This window comes from Oncorhynchus clarkii, chromosome 23 (assembly GCF_045791955.1).
Source record: "Oncorhynchus clarkii lewisi isolate Uvic-CL-2024 chromosome 23, UVic_Ocla_1.0, whole genome shotgun sequence".
Lineage (NCBI taxonomy): Eukaryota > Metazoa > Chordata > Actinopteri > Salmoniformes > Salmonidae > Oncorhynchus > Oncorhynchus clarkii.
This window is the reverse complement of record NC_092169.1, coordinates 821,815-839,567: the sequence shown is the minus strand read 5'-3', so window position 1 is coordinate 839,567 and position 17,753 is coordinate 821,815. Positions and strand designations below refer to the sequence as shown.

Here is a 17,753-nt window from a genome sequence, read left to right as displayed (position 1 = left end):
GGACACATATTAAGCCTAGTCCTAAATACACAGGCGGAGAGACACTTAGGTTGTGTTCATTAGAGCACACAGTAGCAAAACATTTAGCAATGGAACACAAAATATAGCATTTCTTGTTGAACAAGCTCAGATAGTACTTTCCTGTTTAATTCAAGACTTTCATTATTTTTCTTACATTTTTTCTGAGTGTAGCAGAATTAAACTTGACCTGTGTTAGCTCCCATAGTGAATGCCTAGGCTTTAGCTCAATGGGCTGACACTGTCAGCTCAGGTCTAGCTGGTTTGTGTGCCAGTGGTCAGGTCTCCCATAACTTTTTCTCTTTCTGCAGAAGAACATTCCAAGTCTCTGCATCCTGCCTTGCGCGTTTAGAGTTCCCCAGTCGGATCTCCAGCATGCGGAACCTCTTCTTCTCCTGGTTAAGATCCTCTTCTAAACGACCAGACTGGAGACGAAGACTTGAACATGACTCCTCCAATCTGGGAAGTAAGAGAGCAGAGAGAGAGGGTTAGAGAGTACAGCAGACACACATGGATGTTTACACACACACATAAGTCCTCTGTAGTTCAGTTGGTAGAGCATCGCTAGTGGGTTTGTGGGTTTGATTCATGGGACCACCTACATGTAAAATGTTTGCATGCATGACTAAGTCGCTTTGGATAAAAGTGTCTGCTAAATGACATATATTATATTATGTGCATGTGTGCACACATGCACACATAACACAACATACTGTACCATTACCATTGCAACAAGAAGGTAGTTTTTACTTGCGTATTTGTGTCTCATAGCTGAACCTCTGTCGCCTCAGCTCCTCCTTCAGATCTGTCACCAGGCTAAACAGACCCTCATTGACCCCTGGCCTCAGACCTGTGATGTCATCTCCAGGGTCACCCTTGCTGCAGCCAGCGCTGCTCACACACAGCTCCAGAGCAGAGCTACTGGACACTGCCACCGAGGACCCCGCCACAGCCTTGCCAGACCCTAACCCAGAGTTCAGTGTGGTGCGATCAGTTTCTGTAGATTCAGCCAATGAGATCTCATAGGAGGTCCAGGGGGAGGGGCTTCCACCGGGCAAGCTCAGACTGCAGGAATTGATGGTAACGTTGTCATAGGTCGAGAGCCTGTTGGAATGGGAGGAGTTTTTGACAGAGATGGAGGTCTTTATATTGGGAAAGGAGGAGTCTATACTAGAACTGGAAGAGTCTATATGTAAAGGAGATGAGTATTTTAGCAAGCTTCTTTGGGAGTGTGAAGAGTATTTTATCGACAAAGAGGACCCAGTATAGGAGTCTGGCAGAGAGTCTTTGTGTGTCTCTGTCAGGGAAAGCGAGGACTCTTTGAGTCGTTTGCCGGTCAAAGCGGTCCATCGGTGACTGTGGAAGGGTGACAAGCCGTTCATCCGCCAGTTGCCCCCGGTGACAGTCGACATGTCAACCGCTGACCCTCCTATCTTCCCCCTCACCCCTATTGACCCCGACCCGCCCTTCAAGGAGGACCTCCATGAAGACAGGCTTTTGGACTGTTTACTGGGACCGAGGGCTACACCACTACCACCCGAGAGCGTTCTTTCATTCTTTCCTTCACTCTTTCTCTCCATCTTTCCTTCTGTTCTTCCGTCACTCTTTCCCTCAGAATACCCCTCTTTTCTTCCCTGGGTGGTTGATCCAGGGTGGTCAGTATTGAGAGAGGAGCCACTGGAGGTTGGGATGGGTTGAAGTGGTTCCTGACTTGGGGTGTTAGGGGTCTGTCCCAGGGAGGGATAGGGCTGGGTGGGGTTGGTGGGGCTCTGCTGTGAGAGCCACTCCACCATGCATTGGTGAATTGGGAGGGCCTGGGGATAGGGAGTTGGAGCAGGGGCAAATTGGTCCTCCCTGGGAGTCTCTGCCTCTCCCTGGTACAGACGAGAGTGTTCACTGATCAGTATGGTCATCAGGTGCTGCACCTGGGAACTGCCTGCAGGGTAGAAAAAAAGAAAATCGTTATTGATAGGATTTATACATAGCGTTTTTCCAGACTCTGAAAATGCTTTCTCCAGCCCAATGCTTCACATTATCAACAACAAAAATGACAGGGTTGCCGATTAGCTGAGAAATAAATGACATATACTGGCTTTAAACTCTGGTTAAACAATTCCTCCTTTTCATTGACATTGTAAAAGAAAAGATAGAACTTAAATTTTGCTTCCTTTTATCATTTTACAAATCCCCACATGAAATGTTATGGTTAGTTTGCTCTGGTTAGGGATTATTGTCTTATTTCACTGTAGAGCCTCTATCCCTGCTCAATATACCTTATCCAACCCTTTCGTTCCACCTCCCACACATGCGATGACATCACCTGGTTTAAATTATGTTTCTAGAGACAATATCTCTCTCATCATCACGCAATGCCTAGGTTTACCTCCACTGTATCCACATCCTACCATACCTTTGTCTGTACATTATGCCTTGAATCTAATCTATCGCGCCCAGAAACCTGCTCATTTTACTCCGACCAGTTCTTATAGCCTTTAGCCGTACCCTTATCCTACTCCTCCTCTGTTATTCTGGTGATGTAGAGGTTAATCCAGACCCTGCAGTGCCTAGCTCCACTCCTATTCCCCAGGTGCTCTCATTTGTTGACTTCTGTAACCGTAAAAGCCTTGGTTTCATGCATGTTAACATTAGAAGCTTCCTCCCTAAGTTTGTTTTATTCACTGCTTTAGCACACTCTGCCAACCCAGATGTCCTAGCCATGTCTGAATCATGGCTTAGAAAGACTACCAAAAACCCTGAAATTTCCATCCCTAACTATAACATTTTCCGACAAGATAGAACTGCCAAAGGGGGCGGTGTTGCAATTTACTGCAGAGAAAGCCTGCAGAATTCTGTCTTACTATCCAGGTCTGTACCCAAACAATTCGAGCTTCTACTTTTAAAAATCCACCTTTCCAGAAACAAGTCTCTCACCGTTGCCGCTTGCTATAGACCACCCTCTGCCCCCAGCTGTGCTCTGGACACCATATGTGAATCATCTATCTTTGCCACCCATCTAGCTCGTGCTGCTAGGTGACCTAAACTGGGACATGCTCAATCTCACATAAATTATCAATGAACCTACCAGGTACAACCCAAAAGCTGTAAACACGGGCACCCTCATAGAAATAATCCTAACCAACTTGCCCTCCAAATTACAACTCTGCTGTTTTCAACCAAGATCTCTGCGATCACTGCCTCATTGCCTGCCTCCGAAATTTGCATCCTGCAGCACAAACTCAAAAAGTTTCTGGGACACCGTAAATCCATGGAGAACAAGAGCACCTCCTCCCAGCTGCCCACTGCACTGAGGCTAGGAAACACTGTCACCACCAATAAATCCACTATAATTGAGAATTTCAATAAGCATTTTTCTACGGCTGGCCATGCTTTCCACCTGGCTATCCCTACCCCGGTCAACAGCCCTGCACTCCCCACAGCAACTCGCCCAAGCCTCCCCCATTTCTCCTTCACCCAAATTCAGATAGCTGATGTTCTGAAAGAGCTGCAGAATCTGGACCCCTACAAATCAGCCGGGCTAGACAATCTGGACCCTCTCTTTCTAAAACTATCTGCTGACATTGTTGTAACCCCTATTACTAGCCTGTTCAACCTCCTTTCGTATGTCTGAGATTTCCAAAGATTGTAAAGCAGCCACGGTCATCCCCTTCTTTAAAGGGGGAGACACTCTAGACCCAAACTGCTACAGAGCTATATCTATCCTACCCTGCCTTTCGAAGCTCTTCGAAAGCCAAGTTAACAAACAGATTACAGACCATTTCGAATCCCACCGTACCTTCTCCGCTATGCAATCTGGTTTCAGAGCTGGTCATGGGTGCACCTCAGCCACGATCAAGGTCCTAAACGATATCATAACCGCCATCAATAAGAGACAATACTGTGCAGCCGTATTCATCGACCTGGCCAAGGCTTTCGACTCAACACATTCTTATCGGCAGACTCAATAGCCTTGGTTTCTCAAATGATTGCCTTGCCTGGTTCACAAACTACTTCTATGATAGAGTTCAGGCTGTCAAATCGGAGGGCCTGTTGTCTGGACCTCTGGCAGTCTCTATGGGGGTGCCACAGGGTTCAATTCTCGGGCAGACTCTTTTCTCTGTATACATCAATGATGTCCCTAATCCTGCTGGTGATTCTCTGATCCACCTCTACGCAGACGACACCATTCTGGATACTTCTGGCCCTTCTTTGGACACTGTGTAACCTCCAGATGAGCTTCAATGCCATACAACTCTCCTTCCGTGGCCTCCAACTGCTCTTAAATGCAAGTAAAACTTTAACCGATCTCTGCCCGCACCTGCCCGCCCGTCCAGCATCACTACTCTGGGTGGTTCTGACTTAGAATATGTGGACAACTACAAATAGGTGTCTGGTTAGATTGTAAACTCTCCTTCCAGACTCACATTAAACATCTCCAATCCAAAATTAAATCAAGAATTGGCTTCCTATTTCGCCACAAAGCATCCTTTCACCCATACTGCCAACATACCCTCGTAAAACTGACCATCCTACCGATCCTCGACTTCGGCGATGTCATTTACAAAATAGCCTCCAACACTCTACTCAACAAACAAGTCTATCACAGTGCCACCCGTTTTGTCACCAAAGCCCCATATACTACCCACCACTGCGACCTGTTTGCTCTCGTTGGCTGGCACTCGCTTCATACTCGTTGCCAAAACCACTGGCTCCAGGTCATCAACAAGTCTTTGCTAGGTAAAGCCCCGCCTTATCTTACTGGTCACCATAGCAGCACCCACCCGTTGCACACACTCCAGCAGGTATATCTCACTGGTCAACCCCAAAGCCAATTCCTCCTTTGGCCGCCTTTCCTTCCAGTTCTCTGCTGCCAATGACTGGAACGAACTGCAAAAATCATTGAAGCTGGAGACACATATCTCCCTCACTAGCTTTAAGCACCAGCTGTCAGAGCAGCTCACAGATCACTGCACCTGTACATAGCCCATCTGTAAATAGCCCATCCACCTACCTCATCCCCATACTGTATTATTATTATTTTTTGCTCCTTTGCACCCCAGTATCTCTACTTGCATAATCATCTTCTGCACATCTACTTTTCCAGTGTTTAATTGCTATATTGGAATTACTTCGCCACCACGGCCTATTTATTGCCTTACCTCCCTTATCTTACCTCATTTACACACAATGTATGTAGATTTTTTTCCTACTGTATTATTGACTGTATGTTTGTTTATTCCATGTGTAATTTGTGTTGTTGTATGTGTCAAACTGCTTTGCTTTATCTTGGCCAGGTCGCAGTTGTAAATGAGAACTTTTTCTCAACTAGCCTACCTGGTTAAATAAAGGTGAAATAAAAAATAAAAAAATAAAAATAGAAATAAAAAAAATTTAAAATTAAAATAGCGCGTGTGTCATTCGAGTGGAAAATTCATTGGTATCTACCCTCCATCATGGTTTGTGCATCCTCCATCTTGGGTCGGAGGATGTTGGGTCCGAACACAGTGGCCAGGTTCTGAACACTCATCTTGTTCTGACTGGAGTGAGACTGGACCTCATCTAGGAATCTATAGTGCAAATACACACACACACACACACACACACACACACACACACACACACACACACACACACACACACACACACACACACACACACACACACACACACACACACACACACACACACACACACACACACACACACACACATATATATATAAAGGCTGGTAAGCGTAAAACACCGTGGAAGGACATTTTATTTAATCCAAGATTGTCTGAATATCAAATTTGTTGTATGTTCAGTATGATACAGACTGAGACAGATTTAGTATGAGAGGTGGTGGTGAGTCATAATGTTTGCACCGTCTGTGTGATCTGCCTTGTTCTGCTGCCTCAGCTGCCTTCTGATGTCATTAAACACCTATTTATAGTATTAGGTGATGTCATTAAAGATGTATATCTAGAATGATGATGTCATTGAAGATGTATTGATAGTAATCATAGAGATGGAAGCCAGACATGTATTAACATCAGTATCTATAGAGATTATGTCATTGTGTATTAATAACATTTACAGAGATAGAGGAGATTAGAGAGAGATACTGTAGGAGAGACTGCAATACTCAGTTCTCATAGATTACATAATAATAATCTGTTTACCTGCAGATGTATTTCAGGAGGTTGTAGTTGACCTGAGGAAGAGTCCTCACCTGCCTGCCCAGCTCAAAGATCCCCTTCAAAAGGACAAATGTTGCTATCATTATTCATTAGGGTTTGAATGAGAGCATTACTACTTGAGGCGCGCGTGTCACTCACACACACACACACACACACCTCCTCCTTGTCCTTGGTCAGTAGCTGAGCGGTGGAGAGGAACTCTGTGTATTTGTTGAAAGGCACCACAGGCTCCGGCAGCTCTCTGAGGTAAAGCTTCAGCAGGGATGCCACCGTGTGGACATCAGTGTTACTTTCAAATCAGGACAGGTCAGGGTGAGAGGTCAGTACAGTTCAAAGTCATACATTGTGTTTTCCTCTTTACATGATAATATTTAAATATTCTGTATCTGTAGATAATCTGTTAAACATCATTAAAACTGAGCCCATCTACGTGTCCGTGGTGTGTGTGGTGTTACATCATGTTGTGTTACCTGTCATTTGATGTGAAAGTAAAGTACTTCTCCTACCTGTCAAAGAGTGGTTTCTCCCCGCAGTCGAAGGCATCCTGCAGCTCTTGTACATGATTGGTCTGTCCAGGCATTCTAAACAGCCCCTCCTCTGTAAGGCCGTGCTGGTGTATAAAACACACACACTGGTGCACCAGCAGAGGCACCACAGTCTTGCTGCTGCTGCCACACCCACTCTCACACTGCATTGTCTCTTCTAGATGCTGCCCGAAGATACCTAGTGCAATGGCACCCAGATGCCAAGCGCACACACAAACGCAGGCACACAAATGTAGGCACACACACACACACACACACACACACACACACACACACACACACACTAAACTGGCTTACATGTTTTTGTGTGTGTGTGTGTGTGTGTGTGTGTGTGTGTGTGTGTGTGTGTGTGTGTGTGTGTGTGTGTGTGTGTGTGTGTGTGTGTATGTGTGTGTGTATGTGTGCATGTACAGCGGCAAGACAAAGTATGTGAAAACTTTCGAACATGGATTTCTACATAAATTGGTCATCAAATTTGATCTGATCTTCATCTAGGTCACAACAATAGACAAATACAGCCTGCTTAAACTAATAACACACAAACAATTAAACGTTTTCGTGTCTTTTTGAGCACACCGTGTAAATATTCACAGTGCAGGGTGGGAAAAGTATGTGAACCCTTGGATTTAATAACTGGTTGACTCTCCTATGGCAGCAATAACCTCAAACAAATGTTTTCTGTAGTTGCGGATCAGACCTGCACAACGGTCAGGAGGAATTTTGGACCATTCCTCTTTACAAAACTGTTTCAGTTCAGCAATCATCTTGGGATGTCTGGTGTGAACTGCTCTCTTGATGTCATACCACAGCATCTAAATCGGGTTGAGGTCAGGACTCTGACTGGGCCACTCAAGAAGGCGTTTTTTCTTCTGTTTGTAGCCCTTCTGTTGTTGATTGTCTTCTGTGTTTTGGGTTGTTGTCCTGTTGCATCACCCAACTTCTGTTGAGCTTCAATTGGCAGACAGATTCTCCTAACATTCTCCTGTAAAATGTCTTGATAAACTTGGGAATTCATTTATCCGTCGATGATAGCAAGCTGTCCAGGCCCTGAGGCAGCAAAGCAGCCCCAAATCATGATGTTCCCTCCACCTAACTATACGGTTGGTATGAGGTTTTGATGTGCCATTTTCGTTCCAAACATAGTGTTGTGTGTTCCTTCCAAACAACTGAACTGTAAGTCTGTCCACAGAACATTTTGCCACTAGCACTGTGGAACATCCAGGTGCACTTTTGCAAACTTCAGACGTGCAGCAATGTTTTTTTTTAACAGCAGTGTCCTCCAATGAACACCATTCTTGTTTAGTGTTTTACGTGCCGTAGACTCGTCAACAGAGATGTTAGCATGTTCCATAGATTTCTGTAAGTCTTTAGCTGACACTCTAGGATTCTTATTAAACTCTGAACTCTGAACTTAAACATTGAGCATTCTGCACTGTGCTCTTGCAACCATCTTTGCAGGACGGCCACTCCTAGGTAGAGTAGCAACAGTGCTGAACTTTCTCCGTTTATAGACAATTTGTTTTACTGTGGACTGATGAACATCAAGGCTTTTAGAGACTCTTTCCAGCTTTATGTAAGTCAACAATTCTTAATTTGAGGTATTCTGAGATCTCGTTTGTTCGAGGCATGGTTAAACCTGTTGGTACTAGGGGGCAGTATTTTCATTTTTGGAAAAAAAACATTCCCGTTTCAATATGCATATAATTGACAGCTTTCGATAGAAAACACTCTAATGTTTCCAAAACGGTAAAGATAATGTCTGTGAGTATAACAGAACTGATGTTGCAGGCGAAAGCCTGAGAAAAATCCAATCCGGAAGTGCCCCAGGTTTTGAAAGCGCTGCGTTCCAATGACTCCCTATTTGGCTGTGAATGTACCAACGAGCTTACGCTTTCTACGTATTCCCCAAGGTGTCTACAGCATTGTGACGTAGTTTTACGCATTTCTGTTGAAGAATAGCCGCAGGCGGCCACATTGCGTAAGTGGTCACATGGTGGCTCCGAGAGAGATTCTCGAGTAAAATACAGAGGTAGCCATTACTCCAAATCTGTCCTAGAGAAAAACGAATTGTCCCGACGGATATATTATCGAATAGATATTAGAAAAACACCTTGAGGATGGATTCTAAACAACGTTTGCCATGTTTCTGTCGATATTATGGAGCTAATTTTGTGGTGACCGCTATTTCCGGGCGATTTCTCAGCCAAACGTGAAGAACAAACGGAGCTGTTTTGCCTACAAAAATTATCTTTTGGGAAAAAATGAACTTTGGCTATATACCTGGGAGTCTCGTGAGTGAAAACATCCAAAGTTCTTCAAAGGTAAACGATTTAATTTGATTGCTTTTCTGATTTCCGTGACAAGGTTGCCTGCTGCTAGCAAGGCATAATGCTATGCTGGGCTATGATAAACTTACACAAATGCTTGTCTAGCGTTGGCTGTAAAGCATATTTTGAAAATCTGAGATGACAGGGTGATTAACAAAAGGCTAAGCTGTGTTCCAATATATTTCACTTGTGATTTTCATGAATAGGAATATTTTCTAGGAAGATTTATGTCTGTTGCGTTATGATAATTCGTGTCAGGCGATGATTACGCTCCCGGATCCTGGTTTGAGAGTCATCAGGAAATGTTTCTTGTGAATAGCAAACTCAGATTTTGTGAGTGTTTTTTATAGGGCAAGGCAGCTCTAACCAACATCTCCAATTTTGTCTCATTGATTGGACTCCAGATTAGCTGACTCCTGACTCCAATGAGCTTTTGGAGAAGTCATTAGCCTAAGGGTTCACATACTTTTTCCAACATACAATGTGAATGTTTAAATGATATATTCAATATAGTCACAAAAATACAATAATGTGTGTGTTATTAGTTTAAGCACACTATGTTTGTATTTTGTTGTGACTTAGATGAAAATCAGATCAAATTTGATGACTTATTTATGCAGAAATTCAGGTAATTCCAAAAGGTTTATATACTTTTTCTTGCTACTGTTTGTGTCTGTGTGTATGAGAGAGTGTGTGAATGAGAGTGTGTGTGTGTGTGTGTGTGTGTGTGTGTGTGTGTGTGTGTGTGTGTGTGTGTGAGAGAGAGTGTTACCTCCTCCCAGCGGGGCCCATATGGCTCTTCGTATGGCTCTGACCCACTCCTCCATGTCTCTCTGAGAGTTAGCCATCAACAAGAAAGACTCGCTCAGACCTGAACGATCCTTCTTTCCACTGCCTCCTGCAAACAAACACACAAATCAGTGGAGGCTCCTCAGGAGGAAAGGGAGGACCATCCAACTCAGTGAATTTCTGAAAAATAAAAATATTGAAACATTCAAAATGTTATACTTTTTTTTAGATAAAATTATACTAAATATATTCACGTCACCAAATAAGTTATTAAAACACACTGTTTTGCAATAAATGTCTACAGTAGCCTCAACAGCACCCTCTAGGGTAGCACCGTGGTGTAGCCGGAGGATAGATATTTTATGTCCTCTGGGTACATTGATTTCAATACAAAACCTAGAAGGCTCATGGTTCTCACTCCCTTCCATAGATTACACAATTACTTTGACAACTTCCAGAGAACGTCCTCCATGTTGTCCAACCAATCAAAGGATTAGAGAATGAATCTTGTACTGAAAGCATGAGCTACAGTTATCTAACACTGCAGTGCATAAAGTATGTAGTTGATTCAAAGAGAGATAAAGAATAGTTGAACAGTTTTGGACATTTCAATTTCTTAAAAAATTAAAGAGAAGCATCAGAGACAGAGAGAGAGATAGATATGTTTTGTATTTTTCCCCCCTTTTAGTTTACCTTCGAGATAAATGCAGCTAATTTAGTCTACTCAACAACCTGACTCAAAAGGACAAGAATGCTATTTATGTTAGCTAGCTGGCTAAGGCAGTGTAACTCGTCCAAGTCAAGGTAAGCTGTCGGTTTTATTTATTTATTGCCACCGGGGCCCACCGGTGTAATTGCTAAACTGTTGCTGTACACTGTACTTAGTCATTGTACTCATGGATTGGATTGTGGGTTTACTAACGGGTTAGTTCTACACTGAACAACAATATAAACATGATGCTACAATTTCAAAGATTTTACTGAGTTACAGTTCATAAAATAAAATCTGTCAAATAAAGAAATGAGGCCCTAATCTATGGATTTCACATGACTGGGAATACAGATATGCATCTGTCAGTCACAGATACCTTATACCAGTCAGTATCTGGTGTGACCAGCATTTGCCTAATGCATCGTAACACATCTCCTTCACATATAGTTGATCAGGCTGTTGATTGTGGCCTGTAGAATGTTGTCCCACTCCTCTTCAATGACTGTGCAAAGTTTGTGGATATTGGCGGGAACTGGATCACGCTGTTGTACACGTCGATCCAGTGTATCCGAAACCTGCTCAATAGATGACATGTTTGGTGAGTATGCAGGCCATGGAAAAACTGGGACATTTTCAGTTTCCAGGACATGTGTACAGATCCTTGTGACCGTGCATTATCATGCTGAAACATGAGATGATGGTGGCGGATGAATTGCACAACAATGGGCCTCAGGATCTCGTAACGGTATCTGTGTGCATTCAAATTGCCATCAACAAAACACAATTGTGTTCGTTGTCCGTAGCTTATGCCTGCGATAAACCCACAGCCCCTATTGGGCTCTCAACGTTTACATCAGCAAACCGCTTCCCCACACAATGCCATGTCATCTGCCCGGTACAGTTGAAACCGGAATTTATCCATGAAGAGCACACTTCTCCAGTGGCCATCAAGTCAGTTACGACGTCAAACTGCAGTCAGGTCACGACCCTGGTAAGGATGACGAGCATGCAGATGAGCTTCTCTGAGATGGTTTCTGACAGTTTGTGCAGAAATTCTTTGGTTGTACAAATCCACAGTTTCATCAGCTGTCCAGGTGGCTGGCCTCAGACAATCCCACAGGTGAAGAAGCCGAATGTGGAGGTCCTGGGATGGCGTGGTTAAACATGGTCTGCGGTTGTGAGGCCGGTTGGACGTACTGCCAAATTCTCTAAAACAACGTTATGGTAGAGAAATGAACATTAATTTCTCCGGCAACAGCTCTGGGGGACATTCCTTGCAGTCAGCATGCCAATTGCACACATCCTCCAAATTTGAGACCATTTGACAAAACTGCATCTGTGTAATGATCATGCTGTTTAATCAGCTTCTTGATGTTCCACACCTGACAGATGGATGGATTATCTTGGCAAAGGAGAAATGCTCATTAACAGGGATGTAAACAAATTTGTGCACAACATTTTAGAGAAATAACATTTTTGGGCATAAGGAAATGGGATATTAGGGATATTTAATTTAAGCTCATGAAACATGGGACCAACTCTTTATATGTTGCGTTTATATTTTTGATCAGTGTTGTTTGTTGACTATAACGTTAATATGTTGACAACGATGTGGGCTTTGTTGCGGTTAGCGGTTATGGTATGAAGGTTTGGCTTGGAGAAGCTTTTGCTCCTGGTCACAGAGAGCGATTATGTTGTGCACTGAACTCCACAAGATGTGAGAAGGAATTATACAATGAGCAAAGTAATGAATCTGTATGTGGCTGCTATTAACGTGAACTGTGAGTGATCAGGGGTGTCTTCATTCCACCAATTCTGTTGCAAAATGTTTCTTAAACTGATGCAAACGGAATTAAATGGAGAGGGACCTACCTGAATTTGTCCAATAGAAACTCTTGTTTTAGTTGAAAAATTGAATGTTTTGCAACTGTTTGGACTAATGATTACACCGCAGATCAGGTAGATGCAGGCAAGAGTGTGCAAGGCGGTATTTAATGTGTCACTGTCTGTCACCTTGATTACTCCAATTTGTCTCTCTACCTGTGCACCTATGTTATAAACTTTAATTTGTAGCTAGGTTGTAGCAACCTCATGATGGGTACAGTGCCTTGCGAAAGTATTCGGCCCCCTTGAACTTTGCAACCTTTTGCCACATTTCAGGCTTCAAACATAAAGATATAAAACTGTATTTTTTTGTGAAGAATCAACAACAAGTGGGACACAATCATGAAGTGGAACGACATTTATTGGATATTTCAAACTTTTTTAACAAATCAAAAACTGAAAAATTGGGCGTGCAAAATTATTCAGCCCCCTTAAGTTAATACTTTGTAGCGCCACCTTTTGCTGCGATTACAGCTGTAAGTCGCTTGGGGTATGTCTCTATCAGTTTTGCACATCGAGAGACTGAAATTTTTTCCCATTCCTCCTTGCAAAACAGCTTGAGCTCAGTGAGGTTGGATGGAGAGCATTTGTGAACAGCAGTTTTCAGTTCTTTCCACAGGTTCTCGATTGGATTCAGGTCTGGACTTTGACTTGGCCATTCTAACACCTGGATATGTTTATTTTTGAACCATTCCATTGTAGATTTTGCTTTATGTTTTGGATCATTGTCTTGTTGGAAGACAAATCTCCGTCCCAGTCTCAGGTCTTTTGCAGACTCCATCAGGTTTTCTTCCAGAAAGGACCTGTATTTGGCTCCATCCATCTTCCGATCAATTTTAACCATCTTCCCTGTCCCTGCTGAAGAAAAGCAGGCCCAAACCATGATGCTGCCACCACCATGTTTGACAGTGGGGATGGTGTGTTCAGTGTGATGAGCTGTGTTGCTTTTACGCCAAACATAAAGTTTTGCATTGTTGCCAAAAAGTTAAATTTTGGTTTCATCTGACCAGAGCACCTTCTTCCACATGTTTGGTGTGTCTCCCAGGTGGCCTGTGGCAAACTTTAAACAACACTTTTTATGGATATCTTTAAGAAATGGCTTTCTTCTTGCCACTCTTCCATAAAGGCCAGATTTGTGCAATATACGACTGATTGTTGTTCTATGGACAGAGTCTCCCACCTCAGCTCAGCCCACCTCAGCTCTCTCTGCAGTTCATCCAGAGTGATCATGGGCCTCTTGGCTGCATCTCTGATCAGTCTTCTCCTTGTATGAGCTGAAAGTTTAGAGGGACGGCCAGGTCTTGGTAGATTTGCAGTGGTCTGATACTCCTTCCATTTCAATATTATCGCTTGCACAGTGCTCCTTGGGATGTTTAAAGCTTGGGAAATCTTTTTGTATCCAAATCCGGCTTTAAACTTCTTCACAACAGTATCTCGGACCTGCCTGGTGTGTTCCTTGTTCTTCATGATGCTCTCTGCGCTTTTAACGGACCTCTGAGACTATCACAGTGCAGGTGCATTTGTACAGAGACTTGATTACACACAGGTGGATTGTATTTATCATCATTAGTCATTTAGGTCAACATTGGATCATTCAGAGATCCTCACTGAACTTCTGGAGAAAGTTTGCTGCACTGAAAGTATAGGGGCTGAATAATTTTGCACGCCCAATTTTTCAGTTTTTGATCTGTTAAAAAAGTTTGAAATATCCAATAAATGTCGTTCCACTTCATGATTGTGTCCCACTTGTTGTTGATTCTTCACAAAAAAATACAGTTTTATATCTTTATGTTTGAAGCCTGAAATGTGGCAAAAGGTCGCAAAGTTCAAGGGGGCCGAATACTTTCGCAAGGCACTGTATAAGGCAAATTCCCTTATGTAGTAGGCTAAACCTATCAATGTTAGATTGAGCTGGGTGAATGGAATCTGAATGACAGTCATCCAATATGCTGTAAGAGAAATAACGCCATGCTCAAAAAAAAGTAATCCTTCTCCCTATCCCTTGTTGCAGTTGTTAGTTGTACATTCACTGTCTCCCCTTCCCTATCAGTCCTGTCTGCCATTCTCTAGCTCGTGTTTTGGTAGTAGTTCGTTTTATCCAACTGCTTACACACATTTTCAAAACTGTCTCCTATTTTCAAAACTCTACACACAATTCCCAAAACTGCACACACAAAATGCCTCACATCTCCTTCAAAATGTAACACTGCATTCAAAATGCCATAAACACATGCCAGAATTGGTAGGGGGGGGGGGGGGGGGGGGCAGTCACCAGTGCTAGGCCACGCTTCATCTCTTCTCCGGCCTGGGTTTAGCCACAATACTTCGTCCACATCACAAGATAAGTTATCTCTTGCCAAACATCGAGGGAAGTATCTCCTAGCATGGCGTATCCAACCTTGGACAGAGGCAACCTCTATGTCCCCACATGCGTCCTCCATTGCCTGGAGAAGCGGAATGCGGGCATAGGGTTGGCGATCATACACTTTCCAGCGCCAGGCTGAGAATAATTCCTCTATGGAATTTAGAAAAGGTGTATATGGGGGTAGGTACAAAACTACAAATTGTGGATGGGTGGCAAACCAGTTTTGGACCAGAACAGCCCGGTGAAAACTAACATTGTCCCATAAAACCACAAATCTAGCAGGCTCCTGATCTGGATCAGGGACAAGCATTGTGTAAATTGCATCCAGAAAAGTGAGCATATAGCCGGTGTTGTACGGACCCAGTGTGGCATTGTGATGGAAGACCCCGTTTTGAGTGATGGCAGCACACAGAGTTATATTACCCCCATGCTGTCCAGGGACATTGGTAAATTTCCCTCTGTCCTATTACATTTCTTCCGCGGCGCCTGGTTTTGGTGAGGTTGAAGCCAACCTCATCCACATAAATAAATTCATGCGAATTACATGGGCATCCAGCTCCAATGCTCTCTGTAACAGAGAAAATGATATACCGATGAGTAAATATGGTATGTCTGAAGTACTGGAAGTAGTGTTGCATACATACCTCTACAAAGTCATGTCGCATATTCTTGACTCTATTCTTGAGTTTCTCTCAAATGGCACCTTGTAAAGTTGTTTCATCGTCACTCGATGCCGTTGGAGGATGCGTTGTATGGTCGACAGGCTTACAGCATTGATGTTGTTAAATATGGTGTCATTATTCAAGATATGCTCTCTTATCTCTCGAATCCTAATTGCATTGTTGGCCAAAACCATATTATTATAGTCATTAGATAGTTGCATACCTGTTCTCATTTCTGAAGGTTCGAATTATGGACGCCACTGTAAATCAACTCAAGTTGGGCTGGACTCTCAGTTATCAGTTAAGCTATTAGTGTTTGCACATGTGAGGAGTGTGTGTGTGACCTGGTGAATAAGTGTAGCATTTTGATTGGTTGTGTTTGGAAAAGGGAAGCAAGTCACTTCCTGTTAGATTTTTGTGTTATAGGTAGAGAATTGTGTGTAGTGTTTTGAAAAAAGTGTTTTATGCAATTGACAACTGAGTCAAAGGCTGAGAAATAGCTTATGAAATAGCTTATGGTTTTGGGTATTTGGTATGTAGTTTTGCACTTTGAGTGAGAGGTTTCAAAAATCGTGTGACATGAAAAGATTTTATGTGTAAGCAGTTGGTAAAAACTGTAATGTAATGGCCCAAGGTGACACTGGACACCTCTCTCTCTCTCTCTCTCTCTCTCTCTATCATGAAGCAGTCACAAGCGCGGTCGTCTAGCAACCAGTGGGTGTTGACATTATTGACATTCATGTGGTTTATATAGGCTGTCAGTGGCTGTTCATGAATGCCGGTCAACAGGGTTAGCACTTTCCCTTCTCTGAACAGAGGGACAGACAGACACACACTTTCTCTTTCAGATTTATCACCTGAGTCAGAAGAACAGACAGACAGGGGGAGGGAGGGAGGGTCAGCTAGAGCACATACATACACCAAAGCCAAATGTCTGTGTAAATACAGTAGCAGAGAAGGTGGAAAGAGCCCAGATTAAAGTGATGGATTTGGATATTCTGTCATGTATTAATTGTGATGATACTGCATTATTGAATGTTCTGTCAGAGACACATGCAAACCCCAGCAGTAAGTAGTGACAGGGTGTGGTTGTGCGTGTGTGTGTGTGTGCGTGTGTCCCCGGCTGTTTGGTGTGTGTATTTGTGTGTGTTTGAACAAATACAAGCAGTTTAGAGTTCCGTTGCTTCTCTTCTGGTTGCCCCGCTGCTTCACACAGTAATTTACAACTGAGATAGCCACACATTGCATGATCGTCGCTGAACATATACAGAACCCTCAATAACCTGTTCACCACCAAGGTGTTTACACCTGAACACTGCAGACACAGCACACAGTGGCAGGCAGGCAGGCAGGCAGGCAGGCAGGCAGGCAGGCAGGCAGGCAGGCATGCAGGCAGGCAGGCAGGCAGAAAGACATACAGACACGCACGCACAAGGTGCTCTTACCCACAGTGTAGACCATCTGGGGTTTGTGGAGCTTGCAACAGTCTTGCCCCATACTAGCTCTGGAGAAGCAGGGCCAGACGACAGTGTAACAACGTGGCAACCGAGCAAGGAATGAGGGCGAGGGTAGCCAACAGGAGAGTGCACACCCAGCCGGGTGACAGTCACAGAGCAGCGAGAGCAGAGCAAGTGGAGAGGTTGGACGGGGGGAGAGGACAAGGGGAGAGGGGCTACAGCTGTGCCATGTCAGTTATCAGCTGTCTGGCTTTGCAGGGGGTAGAGTCCACAGTCTACACGCAGCCAGGTGTGTGTGCCAAGCAGGGCTGGTCCTGTGTGCCAGCAGGGCATGACAGGACAGAGAGAGTTAGCAGCCCAGTGTAGCACAGTACACAAGCCCACAAAGTCCTTATGTGTCCTCTTACAAGTCATGTTTCAAATCTCCTTACAAGTCATACAAAAAGTATTCTTATTTAATTCAATTCATGCATTCATTGATTCAATTTTTTCCTTATTTTCTTCCAAATGGCCCCTCCTCCCCCCTTCCATCTCATTCCTCTCTCTTTCTCTTAATTTCACTGTTTGCACAAATAGCTAATCTTTATCAAACAACAACCAGAGTGTGTGTGTGTGTATTTCCACAATACCACCATGCCTATGCTGCCACGTTTAGAACCAAATTAAATAGATCCCTTGTTGGAATGTCTGACATCTTGTTTGTTATGCAAGTTATGTTTTATTAAAAGTATTGAGTGTATTATGCACTGCACAATATTAATCAAGACTGATAACTTTCTAGTCTATGAACTGCTTTGCTACCCAGAGTTCCCTGAGAA

The 17,753-nt window shown here is 43.5% G+C and overlaps 1 pseudogene; it reads right to left on the bottom strand.

The window, feature by feature from the left end:
- Nucleotides 1–165: 165 nt before the first annotated feature.
- LOC139382022 (rho GTPase-activating protein 22-like) lies at nt 166–17,076 on the bottom strand (annotated as a pseudogene).
- Between the last annotated feature and the right edge of the window lie 677 nt (nt 17,077–17,753).